This window comes from Urocampus carinirostris, chromosome 13 (assembly GCF_059441175.1).
Source record: "Urocampus carinirostris isolate Australia breed hairy pipefish chromosome 13, RoL_Ucar_1.0, whole genome shotgun sequence".
NCBI classification, from domain to species: Eukaryota; Metazoa; Chordata; class Actinopteri; order Syngnathiformes; family Syngnathidae; genus Urocampus; species Urocampus carinirostris.
In genome coordinates, this window is record NC_142361.1 from 41,251,507 (window position 1) to 41,265,908 (window position 14,402).

At 40.6% G+C, this 14,402-nt stretch overlaps 1 protein-coding gene across 5 annotated transcripts in view; it reads left to right on the plus strand.

The window, feature by feature from the left end:
* The window catches only part of macrod2 (mono-ADP ribosylhydrolase 2), a 313,061-nt gene that overhangs the window by 47,884 nt on the left and 250,775 nt on the right, over window positions 1–14,402 (plus strand). The window lies entirely within an intron of this gene.

A 14,402-nucleotide genomic window follows, 5' to 3' on the forward strand; every position in this document is an offset into this window, starting at 1 on the left:
CCGTTTTTTGTTGCTATTTTTGCACGTTGTCTGGAAAGAATGAAAAATATCTCTCAGAACGCACTAAGAAGTAAATGCAGTAATCCCTCATTTATCGTGGGATTAATTATACTGTATAAACCTTTTTTTTCTTTTCTTTTTTCATACAAATGACTGCTGTACTATCAAACAATCAGCCAGGCATCTGTTTAGCCTCTCAGAATGCAGAATACAGTGCGCCATGCAAATCCGTGAAATAGCAAAACAGTTAAGAGTAAACCACGTTCTAGTGAAACATTACTGTACCCGTTTCAAATGTGTAATACGATTACAAAAAAGCAAACCGTTAAGACTGAGCCATTATGACTGTATATGCATAGACACATTTCAATATTCTTATGCGGGGGTCGGGAAAACATAATAGCAAAACATATACATATTGTAAGGATCGAAACGCTGTAGATGAGGTTCACATACGTACGATTTTATCTCCGAGTCTTATGTACTCATGAAAAGAGCCACGTATGGCTACCGAGCCACAGATTCCCAACCCGTGTTCTCACGGAACGTGTGGGCAACCCCGAGCAGGCTACGGCAAAAATGATATAAGACGGCGCTGCAGCCCGTCTCTGTAATTCTAAAAATGCGCTCCTATTATTTCTCAGAAATCAAATCAAAGCTTTTTTGTAAGGATCGGATGCCGTGGAGCTCGCTAATAGTAGCGTCATTTGCTCGACGCGCCTTTCCCGGCATCCGCTGATTGCATTAGCACACGGCGTTGGCTTTTGTCTCGGCTGTCGTTGAGCTTTTTATACAGGAAAAGGGAAGAAACGCCGAGTCTTTATTTTGAAACGATTTAGAGACGTGGCGGGCTGAATTTCCGCGCCCGGTGTCCCGGAGTCCAAAGACCGTAATCTACGTCGGAAATCGGAACGCCCGCCCCGGGGATAAAAGCGGCTAAATGAGAAGCTTCTCAGGCGTATCCCCTTGCGGAATCGATTCCCGGCTGGGAAGAATTGCTACCTTGGGTCTTGCACCTCCGGGGGAAGTCGCTTTGGCCTCTTCTTACTGACGTTTTTGACAAGAACGTCAATTTTCAAGATGTAAATATCAGAATCGACCGTAGGTTAAAAACTGAAACGTCAAAGAAAAAATCATACGCTGTAAAATAGATGAAATCCTCCGTAAATAACGAGCATATCCTGTTGCGGAATCGATTCCCGGCCAACAAGAATTGCTACTTTGGGTCTTGGAGCCCCGCGGCAATTTGTGGTACTTATTGTAGAAATCAAACCGACTGAGAAACGAGAGGGAAAACAAAAACAAACGGAAACGACCCCGAGTTAGAAACGGAAACCAACAATATATAATACAGTAGTCCCCTAAGATTAAATTTGGGAGTAATGTCTTACCCTTAGACATTTTCCTTGCTTACGCTATCACATAGTCCATACACCTGCTTTCAACCCTTAAAAATACTTGAATTTTAAGGTTGCGTTTTCAATGTTTGAAAAGTGCTTGGATTTTGGATGGATTGATCCGTACCTCAGGTGTCACTTTAAGGCTTGGAGCTAGGGTTTGGGCTTCAAACGAGGGTTTGAAACAATTCTGTATTATGTTTGGGCTAGTTAGGGTTCAAAAATACAGTTGATGCTCTTCATACTGGTATTAAACTGAATTTAGGGCCCCGAGATAGGGTTGGTGCTAGAGTTAGGTGTAGGTTTAGTGATGGATTTAAACTGTAAATAAGTTATTCTACTGTTGCATACTGTGTTCTATTCTTGCTTAGTGTGCCATTCTCGCCTAGTTCAATAGTAGTAATATTGTTGATACGATAACATGTTGTTGTAAGTTTAAACAGGTGTTGATACGATAAGATGTTGTGAAAACAGATCTCACACTGTTTTTTTGTCACTCCCCCTCCTTTAGCAGAAGAAACATTATGTAAACTAGGGCGTTCCTAATACAATAAAAAGGGAAGGACGAAATAGACTTTTTCAGAGTGTCTAGTAGACTGTAACAGGCAGTCTATGGTCATTTCTCCTTGCAAGTAAGTCATACTCTCGTCCCTGTGTCTTCTTTGAGTGCAGGTTTTATTACAAGTGTTGGGGTTAACCTAACAGTTAGAGGCTAAGGTTTGGCCTTCTAACGAGAGTTTTCAATGAATTTAATGGTTTGAAAATAGGATTGGGGCTAGGGTAAGAAACTCAGGTTTCAAACTGCTTATCAGGGTATTCAACTCAATTTAAACCGTCTCGCTCTCTCACTGTATTCTCTCTATTCTACCGGTCCGGCCACCGTGATATTTTTCTTTTCTTTCTACCGTGTAGCCCCCAAAACTATTATGAATTCGACAGTTGGACCGTCTCACAAAAACTAAATGGGGAAACGGTAGAATACAACACTTATTGTTTCTAAGACAATTCAAGCAAATGGGATGAGTTCCGATCCTCATTCACCACATTCCTGAAATTGCGTGTTCCTTGGAGTTGCCGGACTCTAAAATATATTGTCAGAAGGGATTACAAGAAAAAAGTGTAGCACGTAGGATGCCGGGACACGGCCAGATGTTAGTTTAAGCCGAGTGTTGTGTGCCAGCGTATTTATAGACGCATCCTTTTGACTTTTAAACAGCGGCAGATTAGGATTACCACAAATAAAAAAAATAATAAAAACCTCCTTTTAGCTTTCCATTCGCGAGGTAGCTCCGAATACATTCAAGTATTCCTTTTGAAGATGTTTGAAACTTGTCTTTTTAAGACTGCCCAGTGTTTGCCAACGCTTCTTGAGGTCCTGCTGTCTGTTAGAAAGGTTTTTAAATAAATCTGCATTTTCGGAAGGTCAAACTATCCTCTAAACCGCGAAGTTGCACAAAGTTGATTACAATTTTTCAAGGAGGAGCTCTTTTCGGCTCGGCTCGCTAAAATGAGCCGTCTCTTTTGGCTCCTAAGCGCCTTTTCATAATCAAATAAAATAATAAAATGGCAGCAGGGGGAATCGAGCAAAAAAAGAAATACCCTAATGAAAAAGTAAAAAGCTAAGAAAAACGAAACAAAAGGAAAAGGACAAATAAGAGGAAAAAGCTTGGAATAAAGAAATTAAAGAAAATAGAGAACAAAGGAAGAAAATGCAAGAAAAACAAGTCAAAAGCTGGGTAAAAATAATCAAATAAGAACAAAAATAACAAGGAATTTAACAAAAAAAAAAAAATAACATGGAAAGTCCAGAAAAAGGAGGGAAAAAAAAACAGTGTTTTAAGGTCTTTGATTACTCTTGTTTTAAATTCAAATCATTTGCAAATATCAAGTCAACGTACAACCCCAACATTGTACTTCCACTAAAAAGTGTGATTAAATACACTTCTGTATTCTGAAACCGACTCAATAAGGACCCCAAAATGTGAGTAATATGTAAAGAGTTTCTTTTTGAAAAAAAAAAAAAAAAAAAGAAGAAATCTTAAGAAATGGTTGTTGTAAAAACAAGCCACATTTGCAAGGTGTACAACCCTTTCAATAGGACCTGAACCAATTCATTCCAATTTGAAAAAGTAACTCCGCAAAATGGATTTGGAGATATGATGAGGTGGCCGGACTTAAGATCGATCTTGCTCACCGTTGGAATTCACAGACTTTGTGGGATTGCTCAGACCCCAATTAATTTTATTTTTTTTCCCCGAAATCATTTGCCAGTAGGATGTAGACATTTCAATAAAATTATGTAAAATCATTTCATTTTTTTTTTCGCAGTACGAGCTCAAACGTGTTCATCAAATGCACGATTTCATGTATTTCCCTCTACAGTACTACTTTGTCCGCAGATTATTTTCTAAAATGAAATGAAATAGAAATTTGCTGCCACCTACTGATACGGTTGAATCGACGGAAAGAACGCTAATCTGAAAAAATACTTTGTAGACTAGAGTTCAGTTTTTAGCTTAGTGTTTTTTTTTTTCATGACCTGCCAACAAATGCACCCCAAACACTGAAAAAGCCTAAATTCCAGCATTTCATTATTTTGCCTGCTAGCATAAAAAAAAGAACAAATATACTATTCCTTGAAGTGAATACACGATTTTCTGCGGCACACAAAACAAAGTCTCGTGGCGCACGGGTGGCCCTCGGCATACCGCTTGAAAACCACCGATCGAGCAGCGGTGAATGGGAAAGGAAATGGCTTTCGGGGGTTTTGAATTCTTCCGCAGAGAATCGCGTGGCGAACTGGTGACAACTCCAGTTTTTAATGAATCCCACATAGCGATGCCGACAGTCACCCACGACGCTTCTCCCTTTTTCTCGAACGTCTTTTGTGCTGTTCTGAAGCCGTGTTTGCTTTTGTGTCAGAGCGCCGCAGCGCCCCCACCCCTCCCAAATTTTTTTCCCTCCGTGAATGGGAAAGAAGTATTTAGTCAGTCGGTTCGTGTGCAAGTTTTATACTTTATACAACAAGCGACATGAATCCATTTCTGCGTCGGGGGATCCTAATCTATGCCAATTAGCTCATGTGTGCCTGTTACCCCAAATACAAACACTTTGAATAACTTTACTATACACAGTACTATTTTTGTGTAATATACACTAATGTGAGTAAGTACAATTATAAATACATGGTTGATCAGATGTACTCGAGATACAGGGATTGGAAGTTTTGTTTCACATTCTCCCATGCGCAGACGGTGATGACAAAGTGCATGTGCTCAGAACACTCCTAATTTAAGATTAAAGTGTGACTAATATTCAAGTCAAACAAAAGACACTACTTACAGTCCAATCTTCCAAGCAGCAGAAATAGTGGCAGTCATTTAAAATTGAAATGTAAAAGGTAAAATATACATCCAATCAGCAAGTGTGTGGAGAAAGTGCAGTCGTCTCACCTGCCTGGCGCATGAAGCTGTTAGTGAGTATAGTAGTGCGGGAGCGGATGCTTCTGTATCCTTTTCAGGAGGCCTGGAGGCTTGAATGGACGGTGTGCAGGATGGGTTGCATTGTTGGCAATAGAGATGGCTTTGCTAGTGAGGCGGGTGGTGTAGCTGTCTTGCAGGAATGAAAGTGATAACCTAATTATATTTTCAAACTGCGTTTTACGGCTTTCCTGTTGTAGTCAGTGCAGCTACCGTCCCACACAGCAATGCAGCTGAAAAAGATGCTTTCAATATTATCTCAGTAGAATGTGGTCTGCATTGGGTGCTGGAGTCCTCGCTCGCTTGAGTTTGCGCAGAAAGTAAAAGGCGTTGTTGGTCTTTTATTGGTCAGTAAGGTCATGCTGGTGGTCCAGGAGAGGTCTATACTGACTCTCTTTATAGCAGCGGGTTTGGCTTCCTTGGAAGTGGACAATGACTTCCTTGCTCTAGGTGACATTTAGCAGGAGGCACCAGGTGGTCAGGATTTCAAGCTCTTTCCTGTACCGGGTCTCATCGCCTTTGGTGTTGAGAGCCACCAGGGTTGTATCGTTGGTAAACTACACAAGATGGTCGGAGCTCCAGGTCGGTGTGCCGTCGGGTGTCGGCACGGGGAAGAGCAAAGGACGGAGCACGCGGCCTTGTGGGGCCCCTGCGCTCAGGGTGAGGATGTTGTTGCCCTCACGTGTACCGCCTGAGGCAACCACTTTAGAAAATGGATTTACCTTTGTTGGTCGTGGCATAGGCGGGTCCAGAAGATTTGTATCTTTAAGGGCCTTCTCATTTTGAATAAGTCTTGATGGCCGTGCAATCAAGCAAGGCTAACAGTTTGTCTGCTTTCTTGGGAAATATTATTTTAATAGCATTTTATTTCTCATACACAATTACACAGAGTTGAGTCACCCACCATACAACACAAACAAAAAAAATTTTACAATTGACATTCCCATATGAAACAAAATAAACAACAACGAAAATATAATAAAATAAATCGAATTAGAAGTAGAAATTGTGTGATAGGCTTGAAGTCTTGCAGTGATTTGTTTTTTCCATAATGTACATTTGTTTCAATTTGTGTCTCCACTGTTTTATGTCGGGGGGTTGTAGTTTCAACCGGGAAACCGATCATTCTCTTTGCTACCAGAAGCATCACCCTTAGTACATCATTGTATTGACAATTCAAAACACATAAGGCACTGAGTTCAACTGCAACTCCCATCCAATAATTCATTTGATCCTGTTTTTATCGTGTTTTTTCTCCTTTTAGCACCACTGCAAGCCATTGCTAATAAATACGGTGCTCTTTTTGTTTGTGGCTTTTTATTTAGGCGCAGGACAAAAGAAGCGGCGTCGACTAATACAAAAAAATGATGCGAGATCTTCGCACAAAAAGCAGCTCTACAATACAATGATATATCACATTAACATGTGTCCAAAGGGAGTTCGCTGAAGCAGAAACCTTTTAACTGCGTACATATTCAAAGCAAAACAGAAAACGGACCACACAAAAGGCAAATTGAAACAAAAACAGATATTTCAGACCTACTTTCCAACACAAAGTTGTAGTATTTCTGTAGAAGTTTTTTGTAATAGTTCTGTATTATACTAATACCGTTGTAGTATTTTGGTCTTATCTCTGTAGTTTTGTACTTTTCCGAGTGAAAGTAGTTCCTGGTTTTTACCACTCAATTTGATATTGGATTTTGTAGTATTTTTGCCCTTTGAGACTTTTTGTGATTAAAAACTATACAAATAAACCCGACTTGACCTACAATTATGCTGCAACATAACATATTGTATCGCACTCACTGTTTGCATCTTAACAAAGCACTAGTTTCATTCTAGAAGTCGATGGGGGGAGAAAATATCTCCTGAGCAGGACACTAACGCTCTGTTTTGATATCATTTGTAATGCGGTCAATGAAGTCGGTTTGCAATAACTGATCTGTTAAGAAGATATGCCGAGCTATCGGTGCTAGGTTTGATAGAACTGTGAGTTCGCCGCCGTTTCCAATGAGCTCTTCCTCCATTTCTGGCAGCTGAAGCGATAAGCGAACGTGTTTTCCATTTAGCCGCCGCAAATAATGAGCTACTTTATGGACGGAGCCACCTTGGCGTGCCGATCTTGCTAGAAGTTGAACACAAATGAAAGGAGAAGCTTGAAGAGGAATGCGGATCTCCTCCAAGAAGAAGTCCTCACCTCACTCTCTCTTTGCAGCAAACCACATCTTCCGCCTGATCCCTAGGGGGCGCTGGGTCGGGAAACGTTAAAGAAATAAAGGATGCGCCTGAGAAATGGAGTTTTCCTCTCTTTGCTCCATTTCGACTCATTCCCTAAAGGGACACTGTGTAATATTGGACGACCACCTGTTGCTATTTCGCGCAGTGATGGGATCTCCAACCTTTTTCAAGCCGAGAGATACTTTTTGTGGCAAATGAGCTCAAAAAGCACCTACTTTAGTAGACATTTCTACAGGTGACCATTTTGTTATTTACAGCTTAATTATTGGAAGTGGGGTTAAACCCTCTCACCAAATCATGTTACTAGGAAATCACAATGAGCCAGCGCGGGCGGGCTATTTTCTGAACAGGTCAGCAGGCACCTCCGCTGTCCTTAGGGGGCACCGCGTTGAAGACCCTGGAGTGCCACTGAAAACGAGTGCTACAAACCCTAAAGGAAAAGTGCTAGCTTAGAAAAAAAATGCAATGTTTTAATTTCCTGTCTTTTTTGAGAGGAAACAAAAGAAAAATAAATTAAAAAATTTTTTAAAAAGGAAATTAAATTGTGCATGAAATGACAAAACAGAAAAGCCGAGACATAGAAACGCAATAAAAAATAAATACAAGAACGAAAGAAAGAAAACAAGCAAGAAAGAAAATAAAGAAAAATGATAATGAAATAAAATAAAAAAAAAAAACAAAAGAAGAAAAAGAAGAAAGAATAAGATTAATAAAAGGAAAACATAAAATAAAATAAAATACAAATTTAATGAATTCATAATAATGAATATTTTGTACCACCAATAGTAGGGTGGTCCTTATTTTTCGACTTTTAAAATTTCATGCTCTGACCCCTTGAATATGTTCCAATATATACAAAACGTAATTAGGCAAAGTTTCATCAAAATCAAAGGATATTTAGAGGTCGCTCAAGGCCTCTGAAATTTTGGTATGAAAAATAAGGATTTTTCGCACATTATATCAGACCTAGTGTACAAAGTTACTTGTAACTTTTCTTGTGTTACAATTATAAGCAATGGACTGAAATTGGATGTTCTAAAACGCCGTACACATAGGGTTAAGATTTCCGTTTTTTTCTCGAAAATTGCCAAAATTTTACCATTTTGGGAAATTTCAAAGTCGTTGAGCTACCTCTAAATATTATCCAAATTGTTCAAAATTGCACACAGTGTGTTTTTATCGATATAGGAACATATCTGGGGGGTCAGAGCCCAATATTTCAAAAAAAATTTTTTCGACCCCCATTAAGGACCACCCTAACCAATAGGCGCTAAATAAAACACACTGTCCCTTTTCATTTTTATGAATTCAGGCGCCTCAAACTATCATCCTGCCGGCTGCAATCGGCTCTCGGGCTGCGGGTTTGAGACCCCTGATTTAAAGCTTCCATCGAGTCGTCGATCGTGTAGATCCTTTCAGGAAATATCGTGGACGCTTCGTCTTATGTGACTTCCTTGCTTTTGTTTCCGGATCGAAAGCTCTGATTTTCTTCTTACTTTTCGTTTACCGCGGCGCTTGCCAACGACGGCCCTCGCTAATTAGTATTAACGTCAAATAATTTCCAGTCGGCGATGGATGGATGTGCCGGCCTGGTGCTCCGGAGCATAAAATTGGATTCATTATGATGACTTTTATTTTTTTTTTTTTGGGCCTGGACGGTTTCGGGTCAGCGGCTAAAGTGATGGAGAGCCTTCTGGCTCACGGGAGGGGGCGGGGCAAGGCCGAGGAGGCGGAGAAAAGGGGACAAGTCCTCCACCGGGTTTCTTCCTTTAAGCGCTTGCGCTAGCGGCTAACCGTGACATGTCTTCTGCGGTACTTATTCAGCATCTTTACGCCGTCTTTATTGCATCTTTTTGCTGTTTTCCGGCGTCTTTTCAACGTCATTTTTCGAGGTTTTTATCTACTAGTCTTTTCAGCGTCTCTTTTCCGGCGTCTTTTTGGTGTCTTTGAAACATCTCTGCAAAGTCTTTTCAACATCTTTTTACTGTCTTTTTTTTTCCGGGGTTTCCAACCCATTTTCCTGGCTGGGAAACAAGACTTTGAAAACTAAAGTCACAATTCCGGCCCCAGAGTTTAGCGCAATCCTCGAAGTCGTCCGGCCCAAGTTTGAAGTCGATGGGGTGAATCATTTCCAACACATTAAATGTCCAAGGATGTCCTACAATTGGACATTGAAAAACATCATAGCTCACTTCTTATACAATTTACAATATGCCCGTTATCGACATTTTTTTCCCAGGCCTTGCCAAAATCCTTTTGGTCCGGCCTAAGTTTGAAGTCAATCAGAAGTATGATACAGAATGATCCTTTCTGTGTATTTGACTACATGCTGTAATGGACATTTTCTCTGCGTCTTTTGTCGAGGTTCACTTATCAAGCCAGCCAAAGATGCCTTTTGAATGGAACTTCAGCGTCTTTTTAGGGTATTTTTAACATATTTTCAGTCATCTTTTCTGCATCTCTTTGTTTCTTTTCTGCGTCTTCGCCATGTCTCTCCTTTGACATCTCTGTGACGTCTCTTTGACATATTTTTATCATCTCCTCGACGTCTTTTCAGTGTTACTGCAAACTGTCCGAATTGTCATTCAGTATTTCAAAAAGGACTGTTTTTGTCACACACTTTGTAACGAGCGTCTTGGTGGTCCAGCCCGACGTCTCTTCAATCCATTTTTCTGGTTGTTCATCAGGAAGACGAAATTCAAAGTCTTGCCCTCATCGTATAGTATTTCACAAAGGAACCATTTTGGCCTCAGAGTTTGCCACGTTCTTTTGAAGTGGTCCAGCCCAAGTTTGGAGTCGATAGAATGAATCATTTCCGATGGAGTAAATGTCCAAAGGTGTCCCAAAAGTGGACCTAAACGTTTCATAGCTCACTTTCTGTACATTTGACACAATGGCCACTATTGATTTATTGAAGTGTCTCGGGCTGCTTCAATGCGTGCAAATTGATGTTGGTGAAACATGGTAAGATTGTTTTTTGGTAGGGTGGGGCTGCAGTCATTTTTTTCGGACATCAGAATATATAAAAAAATCTGGAGGATTATGTTGGGTTTTGAGTATGTTCAGTCCCTGAAAAAGTCAATTCCTTTGATAGGGAAAAAATCCAAATCTGAGGGAACACAAAGATCCAATGAATTGTGCTGTAAACGAAGCTTAACATAGCGTTTGTCGCAACCGTGGAAATGATTTGCTCTGTTCCGATGATTTTAGCTCAGTGTTTTCTGAAAATATGAAAATACATTTGCACTTGCCGTCTCCAAAACCAACTCTTCTCTTTTTCCGTGTAAATAAACAGAACAGTGTGCTGCCTTTTATTTGTCACATTTTGTAGCTGCGTGACGCGACATTCTTCTTTTCACCGCTCGTGTCTTTTTGTTTGTTTGTTTTTGAGGCAGAAGATTAGAGGAACAGAAGAACAAACGAGTCACGGAAACAAAGTAGCGACGCTCATTTAAAACCCAACTACTGAGCCGGATTTTGATTTCCTTGTTTTGTCGTGTTTGGGAGCACGTTACCGGGACTGTATCAGAACGGGGGTCTCCGACCTTTTTCAAGAGGCGGGCTACTTTTTCTTACTCGTTAATGCAACGGGCACCCACTTTGATCGGCATTTCGAAAATAGCAACTCTGCTAGATGGCTAGCTTGACAGTTAACTCGAAAGGTAAACAATTAAAAGGGAGCGAGATAGATAGCTGAAAGAGTGCAAAGCGAACTCAATAGTCACGTAGCTACAAGGAGGCTACAATTTAAAACCCAACTACTGTGCCAGATTTTGATTTCCTTGTTTTGTCGTGTTTGGGAGCATGTTACTGGGACTGTATCTGTATCGGGCGGCTGTGGTTCAGGAGGTAGAGCGCTCGTCTTGGGATCAAGGGATCCAAGTTCAAATCCCGGCTCCTCCGTGTTACATGTCGAAGTGTCCTTGGGTAAGACACTGAACCCCTAATACCCCCAATAAGCAGGTTAGCGCCTTACATGGCTGCAAGGCCGCTATTGGGAAATGTGGAGCACATTGTAAAGCGCTTTGGGAAGTCATTGACTTGAAAAGCGCTATAGAAATGCAGATCATTTCATTTCATTTTACAATTTAGCTTGGCAACTAGTGAAAAAGATCTAATGTTGGCTAGATAGCATGCAAAAATTGTAAAATGTATCTAAATAGCTAGCTTGCTACAAAGATAAAAAGGTCGCCGGATGGTTAGCTAAAAAATAAATAAATGCAAAATGATTTGCCCGTTTGCTTTTTGGAATCCATCAATTAGATGTATCCGATGTAAAATAAATCAATAAAAAGATGGATAAATACATTTTATTCATACATTGTGGCCACGCGGGGAATCGGGTAGGTTTTGCACTCGGAAAAGCACACAACCAAGAGGCTTTCTTAAAGGATTTAACAAAGAAATGTTTATGAATTGCCATAAAGTTCACGGGAAATGAGGGGCTAGTGAGCAATTTTCAAAACGGGTCCGCGGGCACCTCAACTGTCCTTAGGGTGCACCCTGGTGCCCGCAGGCACTATGTTAGAGACGGCTAGTTTTAAAAATAGCTTCGTCACTGCAAGAAATGACCAAAGATTTCCAGCCAGAAAGGACCGTTTACTCAAATACACCATTTGCTGTAGCTTTTTGTTTTCCAATTTTACATTTTTTTATGCACAGCATCCAAAATCTGCCTTTTGTTTTTCAGCGGCCTCTCGTTTAGGGCTGTAACAACTCATCGATAAAATGGATTTATTTTAAGCCTTGACAACTCATCAGATCATGGATTTGTTGTATCACATGATTTATGAGCCACTAAGTATGCTACATCAATACATATAATCACACACAATTTTGTTGTGACGCTGAGCATCGTAGTACCACTTAAATCCGACAGAAGGCGCCAAAACAGTTTAATAAAAAAGTTGCTGTGTTTTTTTTTTTTCAATTCCCTTTTTAATTAAAAAACGCATCATTACCAGCACATTAGGCATGCACGTTTCAACTTTGTTGTGTTTGGCTGTTTCATCGTGAAACAAAGTTAACCATTGACAAGGGAACAATAAGAGCTGCAGAAATGCAGAAAGAAAAACTCTTCTGAAAATAGGCAAGGCAAGGCAAGCTTATTCGTATAGCACATTTCATACACAAGGCAATTCAAAGTGCTTTACAGAAATGGCAAAAACACACATAGAAGAAAAGACATTGACATTTTAAAATGTGGTTTTTAAAATACATTAAAACCACAGATAAAAGATAATAAAATCAATGAAATCAAATAAAGTAAAAGTGAAGAGTGCAGATAAAACCCTTTCAGTTGTATGCACAGTTGAACAGAGTTGTTTTCAGCCTGGACTCAAACACAGTCCGAGTAGACGCCTATCTGACGTCATTCCAGAGTTTAGCTGCGTGGAACTGAAATAAGTAAATCAAATAAAGTAAAAAGAAAATAATAATGACACGCTTAACTCTACACAAGGGGGAGATCCATGAGCATATTATCATTTTCATAGGGGGGATGTTTATCATATTCAAAAATCAATGTTGACAAAAGTTTGAAAAGTGGCTTTACATTTTTCATATTGTAGGGTTAATTGACACACCCTTGCCTTTTTTAAAATGTTATTAGTTTGATATTATCAAAAATTCTGGTTAGCGCACTCATTTTCTATCCGTCCAAAACTTTATTCAAATAAAGAGGATTCAAACAAAAATGTCCCTAAGAAATCCATTTCATCCATTGATTGACTCGTTTATGGAAATAACCGTTAGTTATAGCGCTACTCCCTTGTTTTTAAGCCCCAGTCATTTTTAACACGTGACAATGAAGAACATTTATGAGTGAACGTGTCACTTTTTATGACTCGTTGTTTCGAAAAACATGGAATTTAATTGGGAAGGAAGTGTGTTCAAGTTGAGATAAATGCGCTTGTTACGATACGATAAGTTCAAGTGTTGAGCGCCGCCGCCTGCCAAAAAAAACAATGGGAAGGATGTGCCGACATCGCCGGACGATTTACGGCCGACCGATCGGCATTTTGCTTGTCTCGCGCCTTGAATTTTCCATGTTAAGCGTGCTTTGATGGAACACCGCGACAGACGGTAGTAAAGTAGACGAGGCCAGTAAACGTAGACCGTAACCAAAAAGCGCTATACTATTACACACCGTTGGCAATGACTCGTCAATGGAATATCGCGCTGCTGTCGGACGAGGTGGGAAAGCAAAAAGAGCGCTGTTCGGAGAAACCGAAGAGTCCGTGAGCAGGTCTAGCTACTGACCCACACCCTCATATTCCCACATCTAAACAGTCTGGCTGAATTCAGTCCACAGCGTCTCTACCACTAGATTGAAAACGGAGTAACCCCCTACACCGGTGCTGATACTTGCCAGTACTTTGTAGCTGGTCGGTGTTGGAATTTAACTGTCAAAATGTAGCGTTTACCAAATTTTTCAAATGACTTATCTGACTCCATTAACCAAACACAACCTACATTCATCCAACAATTATGCGTGCTCGTTTCTTGAGAAAAAAATGGACAGGAAAGTCGACATTTGCGCACGGGGGCAGATTTATTTTCCCTAACAGAAGAACTAAGTGCACTCCATCGGAGACGGCTGAAGTGGCGTTGGAGCCTGTGTGAGAAGCCATCTTCGGAAGTCCTTTAGCTTCCTCTTATTGGCCCACGTCTCTTCGCAAGATAGCATCTCGGCTCCTCCCGTGGGCGTGCCGAGCCGTTGTTTGCACCCGACGATCTCACAACACAGCGCCTCGATGTCTCGTTTTCCCACAACAGCGCCCGGTCGTCCTGCGTCAGCAAATCTACGAGTCCTGTTATCAAAATTTCTTAGACGAAATATCATGCATTTCGAACAGCCAGTGAATATCTTTTTTTGCATTAAACTGAGTCAATCGTATAAAATCCTTTATCGGGTTACCAGTACGTGTTGCTCACTGATGCGGGGAGGCACCTGGTTATTGCAGCGTTAGCTGCGTGTGCTTATCTGTTTTATTCGGGGTGCCATCGAATCTCAAATGAACTGTAACAGAAAGTTGCTCAAATTGCTAGCTAGAAAAGCTCCATTGAGTGTATGAGTCGTGACTCGTTGTGGCTAAGTTCCACTATCCTGCAGAATCTCTTCACACAAATAAGCTTTTTTTTAATGGCACCGATCGATATTCCTTAATAAACACATTATACGGACCACCATCGTGATACTCGTTCTGTCGGACACGCAGCTCTGAAAAGTATTGGAAAAACGTTAGCCACCGCAACACTCGTACCGACTTAACATCGATCTGAAATA